This window comes from Dendrobates tinctorius, unplaced genomic scaffold, assembly GCF_039654945.1.
Source record: "Dendrobates tinctorius isolate UK_male_01 unplaced genomic scaffold, ASM3965494v1 ptg000103l, whole genome shotgun sequence".
NCBI classification, from domain to species: domain Eukaryota; kingdom Metazoa; phylum Chordata; class Amphibia; order Anura; family Dendrobatidae; genus Dendrobates; species Dendrobates tinctorius.
Genome location: NW_027361771.1, coordinates 32,154,987 through 32,167,498, shown reverse-complemented (window position 1 = coordinate 32,167,498; position 12,512 = coordinate 32,154,987). Strand labels below are relative to the sequence as shown.

Here is a 12,512-nt window from a genome sequence, read left to right as displayed (position 1 = left end):
CACCTGGCCAGGTAAGAGATCAATTTTTCTCTTCTCTGCTCTTCATAATGTATCATTATAACTAAGGTCCGTATAAAGGGGAATCTAGTAGAGGAGGGGGCCGTAAGATCAGGTCCATATAAGAACTCTGAGGAAATCGGGTGTGACACGCATATGTAATTTCTGCTCGAATGAGAGGTTACTGTAGGTTCTGTCTGTGCACAGCTATTTTTAGAAAAAGAGCTGATGCAAATCGAAATGGGAGAGGTCTGACATTACGGAATATAAGGCTGGGTGAACAGTTCATGCTGCAAAGCCCCGACGGACAAGTTCTCCACAACAGAAGATTCCGTGTTAGGAATCAGGGAGGTTGTTGAATGGCTACTTTGATTTGAAAGGTTGTGGAAAGTAGAAAAATAAGCTGCACAGTAGGTATTCGTTCAAAGAGTGGTGATATTGCCTAACTGGGTTATGTGACAGCGTCCTTTCGGGGAGGTCACCGCCTAAGCTTAAATCAACACCCTTTACGAATAAACCTTGTGACAGATAAGAGTGTGATCGAATGAGCACAGGACCGCGAAATGAGCCTGTGACAAGATATGACTGAAGAACCCCGATAGATGGATACTTTGTTTACAATCCTGTGTGTTGTGGGAGTGTTTCTGTTCGGATGTTACATAGCATATAAGTACACGAAACACGTATTACAACGAGGAACAGACACCCCATTTAGCCTGTTAGCACCTTAGGAAGAAGGTAACGAGGTATAGTAGAGCCTAGTCTTGAGCTTACCCAATACACCACCTAAGGAAGGGAGGATTAACAGGAAGGAACAAGAGAAACAGGATAAAGAAATGGGGAACAGTCAGGGAAAGACACCTGAGGAGGGAAATTGGTTATGTGATATAATTGAGGATAGATATGGAAGAAGTGCAGCAAGAGACCTAGAAAAGGTATTAAAAAAATTCAAGGTAGAAGGGAAAGAGGCTTTGAATGAGGATAAATGGAAAGAAATAAAAGACACGAAGTCAGGAAAAATTGCAGATGCGGGATGGGGAGAACAGGTTGAAGCATGTTTAAAATGTCCACAAGTTGCTCAGAGGGAAAAGTGGGCATATAACGAGAAGACAGGGAAATGGATACGTCCAAAGAAGGTCAGAATGACGGATGACCCAGTGGAGAAAATGCATGAGCCTCCACCCTATCCAACCCCTTTGTCAGTGCCACCACCAGTACCTATGGCTCCTGCCACAACTCCCAGTTCACCTCCACCACCGGCTAAGCTGTACCCAGAGACGCAAATAGCTGTTAAGCCACCTAGTGGCAGTGATGAACCTGGATGGGTCTGCAGTAATTGTGGTCAACAAAACCCCAATTGGAGGGAGAATTGTCTTGCCTGTGGTGCACCCCGATACCATGCGCCCAACCTATTAAACCCTGTCAGATCACAAAGCAGACCCTTCAGGGAGATTACAGCACAGGGGGATTACGTCACTAGACATATAATTACTAATCATTACCAGCCTTGGACTGCAACTGAATGTATGGCTTTGTTGTCTAACGCCCCTGACCCGATTATCAATCCAGCACGATTTGCTGCTTACTTAAGACAGGTGTTGATGGTACACAGAGGTACCTGGAATGACGGGGAAGATATGCTCAGATTAAAACTACCTCTGCCACTCCAACACGAGCTCTGGCAGGCTTTGACAATTAGAAAGCCAGCGGAGGATGCAGCAGACAACCCTCGCACACAGGCATCAGCAGGAATATTCCTAGAAGTCCTTGACACGTTCATGGGAGACAAACAGAGACAGCGAGGTTCACAGACAGCTGTTTCACAACAACCTGGACAAACAGTAGCTGATTTTTACCAGACATTAGATGGGATTTAGCGATGAGGGACTAGACCTTACCAACCCGGGGGTACAGAGACTGCTTGCTAAGTCATTCATAGATGGGTTAACGCCAGAAATGAAATTGAAGTTGAAAATTTGTACTCCCGATTGGAGGTCAGCAGACAATGCCCATGGTCTAAAGCAGAGAGCCATGGGAATTGAGATGGACTTAAGGGAAAACAAAAGAGAAAAAGGGAAAGTGTTTCTTACACTAGATTTGGAAGACCCGGTAGGGAGACCAAGGAGAAAGACTTTTACTTGCCATTACTGTAAGAAACCTGGTCACTTTCAAAGAGATTGCCGAAAGAGAAAAGCAGATAGGGAACATCAATCTAGAAAGGAGGACACAACCGACTGACTAAATGCCACTAGAATGACACTCGATTCTAGGGAGCCAGTAATTAAAATTCAGGTGAATGGTAAAAAGGTACCCTTTCTATTAGATACTGGAGCAACCTCTTCGGTGGTTAATGACAAAGTAATAACTCCAGACCTCCTTTCAGAGTATTCGACTTTTGTCTCAGGATTCAGTGGACAATCTAGCCTAATTCCTTTTAGCAAACCTTTACCAGTTAAGATAGGACCTAAAATGTTCCTGAATAAATTTTTGTTTGTCAAAAGAGCACCAATTTGCCTATTGAGAGTAGATGTACTAAAGAAACTGCAGGCAGATATCAAATTTGCTGAAGATGGTACAGTACATCTTACTATCCCAGATGAGGATGAGGATGCTCTTGAGGCTTGCATGATAATTCAAGCTCTCGAGTCACAAAATCCTGATGACACCACATCACAACCATGGGACCCAGCCCTAGACAAATTACCTGATACCTTATGGGCAAAAGGGAATGCGGATATTGGCTTACTTCCCGTATCCCCAGTTGTGGTGGAGGTGCCCGCAGACACAAGGTTGCCACAGCTGCGGCAGTACCCTATCAGTGCCCAACAAGAGGCTGCTATTGAGGCACAAGTCACTGATCTTGTAAACAATGGAGCATTGGTGTCAATTAAATCACAAGCTAATACGCCATTGTTTCCTGTCAAAAAGAAAGGAGGACCAGGTGATGCCCCGAAATATCGCATGGTACATGATCTGAGAGAGATAAATAAGGTCCTTGTTCCTTTGACACCAGTAGTACCTAACCCACACACGCTATTGGCAAAAATCCCTAGTCAATCGAAATGTTTTTCAGTGATTGATTTGTCAAACGCATTTTTCTCAGTGCCCCTCCACAAAAGCTGTTGGCATCTGTTCGCTTTTACATGTAAGGGCAAACAATATGCCTGGACCAGACTGCCACAGGGCATGCAGCATTCACCCACATTGTACACGCAAGCATTGCAGTCTGTGTTGGCCGGCTGGCCACACCCACCTGATATTGTGCTCTTACAATATGTGGATGACCTGTTGCTTTGTGCACCTGATGAGGCTAACTGTAGAATCCATACACTTTCACTACTGATGTTTTTATCAGACAATGGATGTAAGGTCAACAGAGAAAAATTACAGTTTTGCCAACCAAAAGTCATATTCTTAGGACATTGTCTATCACATGGTACCCGACACTTAACCAATGACAGAATCACAATTGTACAACAAATGAAGGAACCGACAACTCATAAGCAGTTGAGAGCATTTTTGGGTTTAGTTTCGTCTTGCCGCCAATGGGTCATACATGCTAGTGAACACATGCAGCCACTGTATGATTGCATCAACACAATACCTTTCCAACTGACTGACATTGCACGAGACTCATTTCAGTATCTGAAGAAGGCCATAGTGTCAGCCCCAGCATTAGGTATACCTAACTATGATATACCCTTTCAACTGATGGCCGCTGAAATTAGAGGGCATGCTACTGGCATTTTGACACAGAAACATGACAAAAAGAATAGACCCCTTGCATACTATTCTGCCAAATTAGACTCTGTAGCACAGGGAACACCATCCTGTGTTAGAGCAGTCTCTGCAATCGCATTGCTACTTGACAAAGTTTCTGATATTGTACTGGATAACCCACTAACTGTCTGTACCACACATGATATATACAGTATCCTGAATCAGGTTTCTTCTAAACATATTTCTATGGCAAGACAACTCAGATTGCAATGTGCCTTGCTTATGCCTCCTAATGTTACGTTTACCAAAACTCAGAATCTGAATCTGGCTACATTGTTGCCAATTGCAGATTCTGAAGGGGGGGATATAGATGAGAACACATTATCGCTTTCTTTTGAGTCCCCACACGAGGTTGAACATGATTGCATAGAACTGATGCAGCAAGAAGTTGTTGGCTTGCCCAATGTCACAGACACACCATTGTCAAATCCAGACTTTGTACTTTTTGTGGATGGCAGCAGATATGCCGATGAAAGTGGAAAATTCCACACAGGATATGCGGTAGTGTCACCACATGAGACTATTGTAGCAAAGGCACTTCCACCCCACATGTCCGCACAAGAGGCTGAGCTGACAGCTCTGAATGAGGCATTAAAACTTTCCAAAGGAAAAACGGCAAATATCTACACTGACTCAAGATATGCCTTTGGGATAGTACATGATTTTGGGGTTTTGTGGCGCACAAGGGGTTTCATGACAGCAGCAGGAACACCCATAAAACATGCCACACTGATCAGAGAAATCCTCGAGAATGTGGCCCAGACACAGGAGGTGGCCGTTATGAGGGTGCCAGCACACACCAGAAAAGACAACATGGAAGCAAAAGGCAATGAAAAAGCAGACCAGGCGGCGAAGCAAGCTGCCTTGGGGACTCCAGAAAAAGTAAACATAGTGCACAAGGATGCATCAGAATTGTTTACAGACTTACAAAAGTTCCAAGAAGACTCCGCTCAGACGGACAAGGAAACTTGGGAAAAGATGGGAGCTGAGAAGACGAACGGAATATGGAAGAAAGATCAGAAGTACTGCTTGCCTAGGGTTTTGTACCCAAGGATGGCAGAAGTAGTTCATCTTCCAACTCACATGTCCGCCAATGGAATGACACGCCTAGTCACGAAGGTTTGGATTGCTCCTGGGTTTGGGAAGGCGGCGCAGCTACACTGTACCTCCTGTCCCATATGCCTAGCACACAATCCCGGACAGGTAGTGAAAACTCCACGGAAACACAGTCCTAGGCCATTATATCCCTTCCAGAGACTACAGATCGACTACATTCAACTCCCCAGAAGTGGACCATATGAATATGTTCTGGTGTGTGTTGACATGTTCTCTGGATGACCAGAGGCCTACCCGGTGAAAACGGCTACAGCTCGAGCCACTGCAAAGAAACTAGTGATGGAACTAGTACCACGATTCGGTGTCCCTGAAACAATTGAATCAGACAGAGGTACACACTTTACTGCTGAGTTAATGCAAAATGTAATGCAAATGATAGGTGTAGAACAAGCATTTCATACACCCTACCACCCACAGAGTTCAGGGAAGGTAGAAAGAATGAACGGAACACTAAAATTAAAAATACAGAAAACCATGGAACAGACCCGTAGACCATGGCCAGAGTGTCTCCCATTAGCATTATTCTCAGTAAGGTACACACCCACGGGGAAAACTAAACTGTCACCCTTCGAGATACTGTTTGGAAGACCACCAAACACAGGGTTGTACTACCCACAGGTCTTAACACTCAATGTGGATAATTTGACAAGTTATGTAATCCAGTTGCAAAAGCATTTAACTCAAATGCATTCTCTAGTTTTCTCTTCCATTCCAGATCCAGATAGCGTGGAAGGAACTCACTGTCTACAACCTGGTGATTATGTATTTGTCAAGAAACACTCCAGAAAGACCCTTGAACCCCGATATCAAGGACCTTACCAAGTACTCCTAACAACGCCTACTTCTGTTAAGTTGGAAGGACGACCAACCTGGATCCACGCATCGCATTGCAAACTAGCCACAGGAATTAACAAAGCGTAAGAGTGCATAATGTTTTGGTTTGGTTTTGTTGCATTATCTGTAATAATGGTAGCTGCGTGGGACAGTCTAAATTCTCCAATGTCCTTGAATAATAAGTTTATACAACATCATGAAAAATTACTGAATGATTGGTCAAATGACACTCAGTCTCCAGCAGATTGCTGGATCTGCACACATTCACCAGTATCAGCCACTAGTATTCCGTTCCTTGTTATTCCTGTGCCACCCGAGGAATTATTTGCCTGGACCAGTTGTTCTGATACACTTGCTAATAATGCCACAAATAATGTGAAGTTATGGAACACAACTGTTGGAATACCTATTGTGGGATGGGTAGGATACCCTTGGTGGCAGGGTAACCTTTCAGGAAGTAATACACACCTTCAATATCTGGCATATAAAGGGGGGGCTTGGTTAACCTACTTGGGGCAAGTTCCAACGTATGGTTTACAAGTTAGCTTTGATGTAACTTCTCATTCTACTGATGCCTTCAAACCAATGTTGCTAGAAAGAAAGTTACATAATATGTCATGGGAGTACTCCAATTTATTTCCCCAGGGCACTAACGAAACTTGTATTAATATTCCTGGTAATATGCCTTGTAACGAGTCCTCGGAATATAAGAAGGGAACCTCCCCTTGTGGAAACCCTGATGCAGGTTATTGTAGTCCTTTAGGACAATTTTCACCTTGGTGCATGCTCCAGAATGCATCTGCGTTCATAGATTTAGTTCATAGACTGGTACTACAACATTCAGCCCTATGGGACCTACCTAGTGACATGTACTGGGTATGTGGAGACAATGCATATAAATGGTTGCCAGTAGGGGTAAAAGGTGCTTGTACTCTGGGTCGTTTGACTCCAGCTACCTTTGTTATTCCGAATGACCAGTTGAATACTCAGAGCATACCTAAACACACGTTGTACAAAAGAGCTGCTGACAATACACCTCGCCTCTCTGGGAGACCACATATAGTGCAGATGAGTGTGGCTAATAAAATTGTCAGTTCTATTTTTATTTATCCTATGATTACTCAAATGTGGGATAAATTAGTCAGGGCTACAGATTACTTAGACGACCAAATATGGGATATATTGGATATACTGAACACCACCGTTGCTGTCCAAAATCAGCTTATCATAGTCACTAATCAGCATACCATAGTACTAGATTATTTAACTGCAGCGCAAGGAGGTATGTGTCAAGTCATCGGACCCGCTTGCTGTCATTATATAGATCCCAACAGTAGTTTAAAGTTAAGATCAAAAATAGAGGATGTTCAAAGACTTAGAGATCAGTACGATAAAGACAATAATCGTACTAAGGACAGTTGGTGGTCAGACACCTTCTCTTTTCTTAATCCAGCTAATTGGTTTAAGGGTATTGGAGGCTGGATAGCTGGGATTATACTAAGTTTATTACGTATTGCCGTTTGTCTCCTTATAATATATGTGTTACTGAAACTTGTTTTTTGGTGTATCTCTGTATGCAAGAAAAGATGTAGAAATAGATAAGGAAGTTTGACTGTAAACAACAAGAATTTAACTATTATTCCTTTGAGTCCTAGATTGACATCTCATTTCTGGCATGAAGGAGCGTACTCTTGCAATGATGGACGTGGCTTCAGTATCTGGGGGATGGAGAAGGTAGAAGACCTGTCTCCCTTGGGCAACCCGTCGGCCTGGGATAGTACCTGGTGAACGAGCCACTATCCGTTGTTGTTGCAGGATCCAGTGTTCCAGATTGTGGAAAATGAAGATGTCAAAGGGGGGAATGATAAGAACTGAATGAGTTAAATGAATTCTGCTGAACTTTATCTTTTCTTCGAGGAGATGTCTCAGACATCTCCCTTGTGAACCAAGGTCAAATACTCCTGTTTTTTAGCCTATATGACTTTCTTTGTAGAAAACAAGTTGTGAAATCATTTTATACTGCGCATGACTGTAAATGTCTAAATTCTTTGCTATAAAAGATGGAAGCCTAACTGATAAGCAGAGGCGCGCAGCAGGCATCCCGAGTTGTATTATACAGCTTGTGTCTGTGTTATTCTTCTCGACGGAGCAATCAATTAGAGACATATGGTGCCTTACACCCAAGAACATCAGTCCTTCAGATGAAAGAGATATCTGAGGGATCCCGACAGTCTTGTTCACAATCTCTCAGGAATACAATGCTATCTACTGCGCAGGCATCATGACTCATCCTGGACTCAGGATATCTTCATCACACAGCTGATGCTGCACTTAGGTGTTGGCGTGCACTGTAGTGATTACAATTGCAATTGTACTATAAAGGGGACTTGATATCATTCCTGGCTACTTCCCCTGAGGAAGCTGCAGGTTAGCAGCGACACGCGTTGGGTTCTGTGGGCAGTGTGAGTATGCTTAGGTAATTTTTATGTGATCCAGCAATTGCCTTCCCTCATCTATGGACTTGCATGGTAATCATTTGGATTGTTTACATACCTACAAGTGACTATTAGACTGATCAGACTTTACTGCTGCAAATTGTCCATATGTTTATACTAAACATTTTATGCATATTATATGGTGATAGAGGGCATTGTTGTGAATGCATATTTTGAAACATTTATATAAACATTTCTTCCTTTGTATACTGCATGTGTTCTCCACCTGCCCACTTTTGTTTCATTTGTGTTTTTTGTTTTTATTGTACACTTGGAGCTCTCTAGCTATTGAATGTCAATAAAAGCCTTTTTTCACATGGACATTCTGCCGTTGTGTGCATGTTATCCTGTGTCTCTTTTCTCCCTTTTTTCATTTAATCTACTTGGCACAGTGTTGCACCCAGTTATCATATTCATGTCATATTTTCCTTGGTGCCCACCTATATACATATATATTGCTGCTGGGGTATTATTATGGTTGGCACCCACGGAGAAGGAAATGTCAGATTTAGGGAGGTTAGTAGACGGCGGGAGCAGAAGAGGTTCAGTTTTTGAGAGGTTAAGTTTTAGATAGAGAATGGACATGATGTCGGAGATTACAGACAGACAGTCACTGGCGTTCTGTAGTACAGTGGGGGTAAGGTCAGGGGATGACGTGTATAGTTGTGTGTCATCAACATAAAGATGGTACTGAAAGCCAAATCTGCTGATGGTCTGTCCAGTTGGGGCCGTGTAGAGAGAGAAGACAAGGGGGCCAAGGACTGAGCCCTGAGGTACCCTGACAGCGACAGGATGAGGAGATGAAGTGGAGCCAGCAAACAAAACGCTGAAGTAGCGGTCAGAAAGATAGGAAGAGAACCAGGAGAGAGCAGTGTCCTTAATGCCTAGTGACTGGAACCTAGAGAGTAGAAGACAGTGGTCAACAGTGTCGAAAGCTGCAGGAAGGTCGAGAAGAATGAGCAGAGAGTGTTCACCGTTACATTTTGCTGTCAGAAGATCATTGGTAACTTTGATGAGTGCCATTTCAGTCGAATGTAGGGGCGGAAGCCGGACTGTGAAGGGTCTAAGAGGGAGTGAGTAGAGAGGTAACTGGTAAGTTGGGAGTAGACTAGGCGCTCCAAAAGTTTAGAGATGAAGGGAAGATGAGACTGGTCTGTAGCTGTTTGTGCAGGATGGGTTGAGAGTGGATTTCTTTAGTAATGGAGTAACGATAGAAGGTTTGAAGGAAGATGGGAAAATGCCAGAGGAGAGGGAGAGATTAAAGATTGTAGTTAGGTGAGTTGTGACAACTGAAGAGAGAGACTGGAGGAGATGTGAGGGAATGAGGTCGGTAGTGCATGTAGTCAGACGAGAAGAAGAGAGGAGTCTGGAGACTTCTTCTTCTGTGATGGGATCAAATGTGGAAAGAGAGCCAGGGGAAATGCAGGTAGGATGGGAGTCACAGCACTTGGTGGCTGGGAGCGGATTTCCTGATGGATATTATCTATTTTCTCTATAAAGTTGGAGGCCAGGTCATCCGCATAAATGTCTGTGATAGGGGCTTGTGCTTTTGGCCTGAGGAGGGAGTGAAAGGTGTTAAGAGTTTCTAGGGGTTGTTGGATAGTGAGGAAATCAGGGTGGTGAAGTAGGTATGTTTGGCAAGGTGAAGCGCAGAGTTATAGGTTCTTAACATAATTTTGAAGTGGATGAAGTCTTCTGGTGTGCGGGTTTTTCTCCATCAGCGTTCAGCACTCCTAGAGCATCGCTGGAGAAGTCGAGTTTGCGATGTGAGCCACGGCTGTTTTACTCTGTGCTTGGAGGTTCTGAGGGTGAGGGGCACTACCTGGTCAAGGGTGTTGTTGTAGTGATGAACAGCAAGATCAGGACAGGAAAAAGAGGAGATTGGGGACAGGGAAAATTATATGTATTTATTTAATATGTAATTTTGTATTTTTGTAATATTGTATAATTTTTTCTATCATGCCTCTTTTTTTGTGATTTTTTTTGGTTTTTCCTTCTTTTTTTCCTTCCCACCTCATGTGATTTGCATTTAAGTTTTATTGGATGAAATTGGTATAAATTGCAGTAACACCCATAGGAAGCAGTTTTGAGAAAGAACAAGCTTGTTCGAAACGAGTTGCCTATTGCCTGTTATGTGATCTATTTTTCTTGGACTTTGTTTTTATAATAATAAATTGGACTTTTTTTGTGAAGCTGGACCTTCCCCTTTTTTTCGCATTTTGTAGGTACCTGTGTTATGAACAGGTCACCGAGGAGGCTAACAGAAATAGGCTAGGCCACCAGGAAACCAGAAAGGTTGGTCACTTGGTGGATTGCAGACCCCTAATCCTAACAACACAACTAGCAGTAGTCGTGGAGCGTACCTACGATGCCCTAGACGCCTCGGCACAGCCGGAGAGCTAACTAAGCCTAAAGCAAGAAAGGTGAAATCTTAACTGCCCCGGAGTAGACCCCAAAGGAATAGATAGCCCCCAAACATATATTGTTGGTCAGACAAGATGAACACACAAACGCAGGCAGAAAATAGACTGAGCAAATGATGGGGCCCAAACTGACTAGAGAGAATAGGAAAGAAAAGACACTGTCTGCAATCAAGCAAAAACCCTAAAAAATCTAACACGTCTGAAGTACAAAAAAACACTGAGGTCTCATGACCTCGCCCCCACTATATCAGCATTCTGGTATGAACTGGCAGCAAAGTAAAAGAGACTAATATAAACTAATATAACAGGTGACTAAACAAACTGACACAAGCTGCAACATATGGAGCGGGGTCCAGCACAGCCCCCAGCAGGGAGCACACTGAACCCTCACAACAAGCAGAAAGAAACAAAACCAGATCAAATGCAAAGGATTAGCAAATGAACAACTTATCTGAACAATGCAGGATCAGGGCAGGAGACATCAGACCTCAGAATGCACAGAAAAGCAAATCACCAGCAGGGAGTGAAGGAAGCCTGCTGACTTAAATACTCCAATCGATAACCCCAGATCTCCAATCATCATCATCATCATCATCATCAGGTGGCAAACCTTTGTCAATCTGGCCAGCTCCACTACCCCCCCAGTAACCATCAGAGGGAGCCCTGACCCATAAGTAAGAGAATTCACAACATACCTGCCCCTCAATATGTAACTGCAAACAGCTGTTGGAAGGTTATAAGGGCTCATATTCATCTGCGAGAAAAACACACGAGTTAATGTTAATTAACAATGTTTATCTATAAGTCCCAGCTCATCTGCAATTTTTTTTTCTTAGCTGAATTCGCATAGAAGACATACACTCACTGGCCACTTTATTAGGTACACCTGTCCAACTGTGTGTTAAGACTTAATTTCTAATCAGCCAATCACATGGCGGCAACTCAGTGCATTTAGGCATGTAGACATGGTCAAGACAATCTCCTGCAGTTCAAACCGAGCATCAGTATGGGGAAGAAAGGTGATTTGAGTGCCTTTGAACGTGGCATGATTGTTGGTGCCAGAAGGGCTGGTCTGAGTATTTCAGAAACTGCTGATCTACTGGGATTTTCACGCACAACCATCTCTAGGGTTTACAGAGAATGGTCCGAAAAAGAAAAAAAATCCAGTGAGCGGCAGTTCTGTGGCCGGAAATGCCTTGTTGATGCCAGAGGTCAGAGAAGAATGGGCATACTGGTTCGAGCTGATAGAAAGGCAACAGTGACTCAAATTGCCACCCGTTACAACCAAGGTAGGCAGAAGAGCATCTCTGAACGCACAGTGCGTCGAACTTTGAGGCAGATGGGCTACAGCAGCAGAAGACCACACTGGGTACCACTCCTCTCAGCTAAGAACAGGAAACTGAGGCTACAATTTGCACAAGCTCATCGAAATTGGACAGTAGAAGATTGGAAAAACGTTGCCTGGTCTGATGAGTCTCGATTTCTGCTGCGACATTCGGATGGTAGGGTCAGAATTTGGCGTAAACAACATGAAAGCATGGATCCATCCTGCCTTGTATCAACGGTTCAGGCTGGTGGTGGTGGTGTCATGGTGTGGGGAATTTTTTCTTGGCACTCTTTGGGCCCCTTGGTACCAATTGAGCATCGTTGCAACGCCACAGCCTACCTGAGTATTGTTGCTGACCATGTCCATCCCTTTATGACCACAATGTACCCAACATCTGATGGCTACTTTCAGCAGGATAATGCGCCATGTCATAAAGCTCGAATCATCTCAGATTGGTTTCTTGAACATGACAATGAGTTCACTGTACTCAAATGGCCTCCTCAGTCACCAGATCTCAATCCAATAGAGCATCTTTGGGAT

At 43.6% G+C, this 12,512-nt stretch overlaps 1 long non-coding RNA gene across 1 annotated transcript in view; it reads right to left on the bottom strand.

The window, feature by feature from the left end:
- Positions 1 to 12,512, bottom strand: part of LOC141100022 (uncharacterized) — a 109,029-nt gene that overhangs the window by 66,825 nt on the left and 29,692 nt on the right. Inside the window, exon 2 of the long non-coding RNA XR_012234573.1 lies at positions 11,341 to 11,399. This is a non-coding gene — a long non-coding RNA (uncharacterized lncRNA). The remainder of the gene's footprint in view (positions 1 to 11,340; positions 11,400 to 12,512) is intronic.